The sequence below is a fragment of the Vombatus ursinus genome, unplaced genomic scaffold, assembly GCF_900497805.2.
Source record: "Vombatus ursinus unplaced genomic scaffold, bare-nosed wombat genome assembly UNPS02014799.1, whole genome shotgun sequence".
NCBI classification, from domain to species: domain Eukaryota; kingdom Metazoa; phylum Chordata; class Mammalia; order Diprotodontia; family Vombatidae; genus Vombatus; species Vombatus ursinus.
This window is the reverse complement of record NW_020954577.1, coordinates 20,394,512-20,402,498: the sequence shown is the minus strand read 5'-3', so window position 1 is coordinate 20,402,498 and position 7,987 is coordinate 20,394,512.

Below are 7,987 nucleotides of genomic sequence, written 5' to 3'. Positions count from 1 at the left end.
TAACTAATATTCATCTCCCCCATTCCCTAGTCCCAAACTTTTCTTTTTAATTTATTCATCTTCATCCTTCTGACCCTTCTTTCCTTCTTGACCATTGCTACAGGCAGAGTGGAAAATTGGGAGTAATATGGAACCTGGGATTCTAAGTTGATCTTTTGGTACTCTATAGCTATGTGACTTCAGGCAAGCCATTTCAACTCTGGACCTCAAATTTCTTCATTAGTCAAATAAGGGAATTAAGACTAGACGATCTCTAAGATTCTTTCCAGATGTGAAATTTGGTGACTACCCAGAAGTCTCAGTGTTAGGATTATCAATCACCTCACAAAAACAAACCCTCCAGTGTTACATTTTTGTGTATTTTATGTACATATAAATAACCTGAAAAAAGTCTCCAAATTAAAAACTAAAGCAGAAGACACAGGAAATTATTTTATTTTTAGTTTTTGTTATTGTTTTATCTTTTTATTGGGAGTAGTTGGGCAAAGTGATGCTCCTGCATCACTTAGCAAAAAAAAGTGTGTCTTGGTCCAAAATAATAAAAAAAATGTGTTATGAATAGTATTATACATTCATACATATCTATCTATATCTGTATCATCTATCTATGTCTATATCTATATCTATCCTTGTCTATCACCTCATATAGATAGGTAAAGATTCACTCTATATATATGCATATATTGTATACTTATAGATATATTATTATATATTATATATAATATATTATATTATATAATAATTATATATAATATATAAAATAATAACATATAATATAATTATAATATAGACATAGATATATTATATATATTAATATATAGATATATACTATTATATAAAATACACAGCGTATGTGCATAAAATTATATATATAGATACATATGTGTGTATTCTATATACATGTAGGAATGTAATGATATATATTGTATTATATTATTTTGTATTGCATTATGTATTATTTATATTATTTTGTATTATATTGTATTGATAACATTTTTTCTTTACTATATAAGATATCTTCCTGGCCTATTCTAACCTAGCCTAACACTAGCAAGGCAGGATGGTACATGGGATTGAGAGCTGCTTTGGGAGCCAAGAGCAACTGGGCCCTAGTCTCATCTCTACACATCACTGGTCATGCTGTCCTGGACCAGTCACTTAACCTTTCAAGACTTTAGGCAACTCTCAAGAACTTTGGGAGGAAGGGCCAATTTGCTTTGGTAGATGGAACTTCCTCTTCCAGGATTTTCTTCTGCCAGCCAAATCAGAGGCCAAGTCAGCCCTTCTCCACTCATGGACCACCATTGTTGAACTTTTGATGTTAGAGTAATGTCACCATGCATTTCCCCCCACTCTTTAAATATTATTTTCCCCCAATTACATATCAAGAAAATTTTTTAGCATTCATTTTTACAAGACATTGAGTTCTGAATTTTTTTCCCTTCCTCCCTCCCCTCCCCTCTTCTGAAGAAGGTTCACAATTTGACATAGTTTATACATGTGCTATAATGTAAAACATTTGCATATTCATCACAGTTGTGGAAAAAGAAAGATCAAAAGGGGAAAATATGGGAAAGAATAAAGTAAGTGAAAAAAATACGCTTTGATCTGCATTCAGAGTTCATCAGTTCTTTATCCCAGTATAGATAGCATTTTCCTTCAGGAGTCCTTTGAATTTGTCTTGGATCATTGTGTCGCTGAGAAGAGCTAAGTTATTCATAGTTGATAATCACACAATATTGTTAATACTGTGTACAGAGCTTTCCTGGTTCCGCTCATTTCACTCAGCATCAATTCATGTAAGTCTTTCCAGGTTTTTTTCTGAAATCTGCCTGTTAACACTTCTTATTACACAATAATATTCCATTACGTTCACATACCATAGCTTGTTCAGCCATTCCCCAATTGATGGTAATCCCCTCAATTTCCAACATTTTGCCACCATGAAAAGAGCTGCTATAACTATTTTTGCACATGCAGGTCCTTTTTGTTCTTTTTTTTTTTTTTGATGTCTTTGGGATACAGCCTTAGCAGTGGTATTATTGGATTAAAGGGAATGCAGTTTGGTTGCCCTTTGGGCATAGTTCCAAATTGCTTCACAGAATGGTTGGATTAGATCACAACTCCACCAGCAGTGCACTAACGTCCCAATCCACCATGCATTTTAACAAATATTTATGCCAATATTCTTGTGGTTGCCAGCTGCTCCCTCTCCTATATTGTTTTGGAAAATCAGAGACAAAATCCACAGCTCTTCCCTTAGATTATTGCCCACAAGAGCAGCAAAGTTCTTTTAACGCCACTTGCTCTAGGAGACTAACCGTCATAACTGAAGGAGAAGAAAACTGAAAAAGTTTGGGTGCTCTGCCAATGGGGGACGGGAGGATTCTGAGAGTGCTCTGGGGGTTTGCATGTTTTTGAAGAAAAGTAGATGAACAAGAGGAACAATTGTTAACCAACTGAGCAATTGCTATTCTTTTTTTTTTAAGTTTCATCTCTCAGGACTCTGTGTCTATGCAATAGGTTAGTAAACATATTCAAAAAAGCTGTAAATGTACAAAATTCTACAATGGGAATGTCCTTAAACAGGCAACATCTAGCAGGTCATTTGGATAAGAAGGGGGGTTGCATTTAGGGGTGAGTTGTGAGGCTTGCATTTAAGAGCAGGCCCAATAGAAATAAAGGAACATCCCTACATTTGCATAGTTTGCTTTTTTCAATCAGGGTCTAAAGTTCTCTTTCACAAATAACATGCTGGAAGAGCTTCGAAGCCTATTTTCCCTGTTACTGTATGTCTTTGTCCCTGACCTCCCAAACTCTGATGGAAGGACCATTCTAAGTACAGGGGCCTCTGCTTTGTGCATTTTATTGAGAGTTTGGTTTTTGCTTTCCTTCAAACTCCAAATCATCATACAATTAAGAGAGGTTGCCACAGGTCAGAGAAGACAAATAGCTTGAACTTTACACTGCATTTCAACTAAACCCCTGATTCCAGTAAATGAAAAGAAGAACCCACAGTGCCCATGGGACCTTCATTTTGCATAAAACCAGATCTCCGGTGCTAATGAATCTCTCTTCTATTGTTCATTTTAAGAAGCTTCATTGTCAGGCATTGCTACATAATGAAGACCTTTGACATGCATTACAAATCCTTGTATGACTTCTCCAGCCTCAACTCAAGGACTAACTCATAGATTTATGTAAACCCAGGAATACCACAAGCATCACAGGACAACAATGCTTGATCTTGCTTGGTTTCCGAGTCAAGGGTAGAGTAATTCCGAAAATGTCTACCTAAGAAATATATATATATATATATATGTATACACAGTTATTGCCTATACAGGGTCATCTTTGTAATAAAGGGGAAAAAAGACAGTCATTAATTGAATTTGAAAGTAAGTACTGTGTTCTATACCCAGAATTCCACAATCCTCCTCCCTTCTAATGAAGGGAGAAGGTGTAGTTTCTTATCTCTTCTCTAAGGACTGACAAAGTCATTAACATAAGAAAACATTCAATTTAATTTAGTGTAGTTTTTTTCTCTCATGCCATTTACATTGTTATAAATATTGTATGTATGATTTTCCTGGTTCTGCTTACCTTAGTCTTCATCAGGCCATCAAAGTCTGTGCTTTTTAGTATTCCTCATATCCATTTGTTTTCAATCAAATTAGTTTGTTTAGCTATTCCTCAATTGATGGACAATCATCTGTTACTTCCAGGTCTTTACTCCCATGAAAAAATTCTGCTATAAATGTCTTGATGCTTAGGAAACTTTCTTTCCATCTTTAACTTTGACCTTAAAATCCAGCAGGTAACATCAACAGTGGACTTTCTCTGTCAGAGACTATGAATATTTTAGAAATTTTCTTTGAATAATTTCTAATTGCTTTCCAAAATGATTAGCTCAATTCTCAACTTAATAATAATAATAATAATAATAATAATACTAATGCATTAATATGCCTGTCTTTCTATAATCTCTCCATTATTGACCATTCCTATCTTTTGTTATCTTTTACAGCTTTCTGAATATAAAGCAAAATCTCAGAACTATTTTGATTTGCCTCTTCCTTAGTGATTTAGCACATTCTCTCATATAGTTGTTAAGAATTTACAATTTTTATTTTGAAAATTGTCCATAAACACTTATATGTCATGTAATTGATTTTTGGCTTATCTATTTGTATTAGTTGACTGTGTATGATCTTATATGTTTGTATTAGTTGACATCTTACATATCAGATTTTTTTTAGAAATATTTTACGCATTTTCCCCAGTTGAATGATTCCTTGTTCCTTGTTTAATTTTGTTCAGACAAGAATTTTTCCATTTCACTTAATTCAATATTTTATATTTTCCTACCTTTTATTTTTCATGCTTAGTTAAGAATTCACCTTCTAACATTAGGTCTGGTAGTTACCTGATCTCAAATCTCCCCCACTCTCTTTTCTCTCTCATTTTATAGTGACCTTTTCTAGGGGCAGATCCATTTAGAAATTTCTATTTTTTTAAGGTTGCTTTAATCTGTATTTAGACCCCATCAGTTTTTTTTTTCCTCTAGGAATGGATAATATTTTTAATCCTAAGTCCTTCAGAATTGTGTTGGATCATTGTATTTCTGAAAATAGCTAAGTCATTCACAGCTGATCATTGCCCAATATTGCTGTCACTTTGTACACAGTATATTTCATTTTGCATCAGCCCATGCAAGTCTTTCCAGGTTTTTTTTTTTGAAAGCATCTTGCTCATCATTAGAAATTGTTATTTCAACTATATTTAATTAAATACTTCTATGTTCCATGCATTGTTATACTCATGGGAACACACAAAGAGAAAAAAGTTCTTGTCCAGAAGGAGCATATATGGTGGTAGACACAGCTGCTTCAAGAGAAAAGGCATACAGTAACTTGGGGAGGGCCAGCAAGGCTGAGTCAATAAGAAAGGGTTTTGTGCTGGAGGAGGTCAGTGAGCTGACCATGGAAGGGAGCTGGAGATTCCAAAAAGGTAGCAATGAGGAGGGAGTGCATGCCAGACGAGGCATTGGGGAGGTGTCTGTTCAAAAGCACTGATATGGGGGAAACCATATTGTATGCAAAGAACCCATAGGCTCTGCAATCATATATTTGATACTCTTTTGCTACCCTCCAACTTCTGTTCAGTTGACTAACAACCTGAACAACAGAAAGCAAGTTCAGTTGCTAATAACAGTAATGAAGCTTACATTTACATTGCACTTTAAGTTTGAATAGAGCTTTGCAGATTTTTCTGTAGTTGAATTGTTCATCAAAACAACTTTGTGAGGTTAAGGGCTACTATTATCCCCATTTCACAGATGAGGACACATCTGCGGATGGAAGTTCTGTGCTTTTCACATCAGACACTTGGTCTGTCTCTGAAGCTGGATTTGAACTTGGAGTTTCCTGAGTTCAACTCTAAGACTCTATTTGTTATGCAATCTATCTGCCAAACTGTTCTAACTCAGATAGACAATAATAGGTTATATCTGACTTCATGTCTTCGATTATCCGTTCTCTGAAGTGGCATCATAGATTATGACCCTAGGTTGAATAAGACATCCCCCTATAAGAACTAACATGATGACACAAGGGAAAATAACTGAAGGACACCATGACCTTTCACTGCCCAGAAATACCTTCCTTTCCCCATGTGCTCACTGAAGTACTGGCCAATGCTTTGGAGGAATATATACTTTTCTGCCATATCCACTGTGTAACAACACGTACTATTCACTCCCCATGATGTAGCCTTAGGCTGTTGAAAGACTCTGGAACAGCATATTCCTTTCTTTGTGGTCACCTTATGTGCTCTGAATTTTGTATCACCAGCCAGGTTCAATAAAATGCTCTGCACACAGTGGGCAGTTCATTGAAGATCGACTCTGAAAAGCATCTGAATATGGCAGCCAGTTGTGCTTCCTGATCATGTCAAATGTCAATAACTATGGGTTGGGGTGAATAGAGTGGACCCCAAGAACACGAAGATTGTCTAGGCAGCAGAGAACATGTTTGCTGAACAAGGTACTTGATGTGGTGTATAAAATATATGAGATATGTCAAATCTCCAAATGTGCCTCCCCCTTCCCCCACACGTATACTCACATCAATTCTCAAATCCTTTTTCAATGATTAGATACATTTCCTTGGCCATTTTAAATCAACAATAACAACACTGAACACACACACACATGTGCCCATGCATCCATCCACACACATATACAAGCACAAACCCACTCTTCTTTGGCTGCAAATAATTCTCTCTCTTTATCTGGTTAACTTTGTCAATTATTCTATCAAGGGAGATTCTATTTTTTCAGAAATGATGAATGGAAGAGGAATCAGAAATGTAAAACCCTAAACATGGCCTGGCTTTCCTCTGAGCCCCAGTGGTACATTACCTTAGAGGAGACAATTTAGCCGCCCACAAGAAATGTTTAAAATTAGGCCCTCCCACCTATTCCCCTGCTGCTTAGAAGCAAAGGAGGGGAAAGGAATTTAATCACAAAACCCCAGGCCTCTGCTTCTTTCACACAAATGTCTGTGCCCGGCCACAATCCCTAGGAAACCAGCCTTTTCTTCTTTATTTGGTTCCACTTACTAAGTAGCAACAATTAGCCTAGACATGGCAAAATACGTGCTTGAACAATGGAAACCATGATCTCAAAAGATTTCAGGTTTATTTAAGCCAAAAAAAGTGAGAGAAAAATGCACACCTGAACAAGAAAAAGTGGTGACAATATACTCAGAAGTGAAGATTCTCTAGGAAAGGGCCTGGGAAATCCAATCAAAACAAACACTGCTGGAAACGTAACATATTTTCACCTCAGGGAAACAACCCCCAATCCTCCCAGTGAATTGTAGGTAGAACAGGATCCAGGGAGAGTGGTCACATGGCGAGGCCTGCTTATACATGTCAGGGATCATTCTCCTGCCCTTCTGGTCACCTACAAACTTTACGATAAGTTCAGTCAGCATGATGGGTCAGTCAGGATTGGCAATGCTGCAGCATTGTCAGTGGACTGTTGATGATTAAAAATGGGGGGGTACTTTGAGGTCAGGGATGGGCAACAGGTGATACATAGGCTCTCCAAATGCTCCTGTTGGAACCATGATGGGTTTCTAATTGCATGGAGCCTTACAAAATGACAGAGCTTCTTCTGAGTGATTCACAATGACCTAAATGACATAAGCTAAAGAATCACAGGGGTTACATTGAGTGGATGAAGCAAAGGCTTGCCACCACTGGAAAGTCCCCATTCCTAAATATGTTACACTGCCTAGAGTGCTAAGCTTAGAATTTCAAGAACCTAGGCTCCATTTCTTCAGATGCTTCCTAGTTGGGTGATGGTGGAAAAGTCATTCCCCACTCTTGCCCCTGAATCTGTTTCTTTGTCTGTAAAGTGAAACCTTGGAATAGATGGGCACTGAGATCTCTTCCAGGCCTAATAATAATAAAATAATATTTAACATTTATATAATACATAACCTACCAGGCACTGGGCTACGCCCTTTACAATTATCATCTCATTTGATTCTGTCAGCATCCCTAGCAGGGAGGTACTATTATTATTCCCATAGTACAGCTGAGGAAACTGAACCAAGCAGGTTAAATGACTTGCCCAGGGTCACAAAGCTATTAAGTATGACCAGATTTGAACTGAGGTATCCTTTACTCCAGGTGCAGAGCTCTATCTACTGTGCCACCTAACTGTACCAAAGATCTAGAGATAGGGTCCCATTTTGCTATATCCTGAACACCTACGGTAGGTTGATAAGCCTTTTAGTCCGTATATGAATGAGAGCTGGAAACACGCTGAATTCAATTTGGGATATTGTGCAAGCCTGTCATTAATGCCAAGTTTCTCTTTTACTTTGGAAGAAAATGCATTACAATTTTCCCCTTGGTTATGCTCTTGTTCTGCAGCATTTTAGATTTCAAAATCCTGGAGATGAAGGAGATCTTG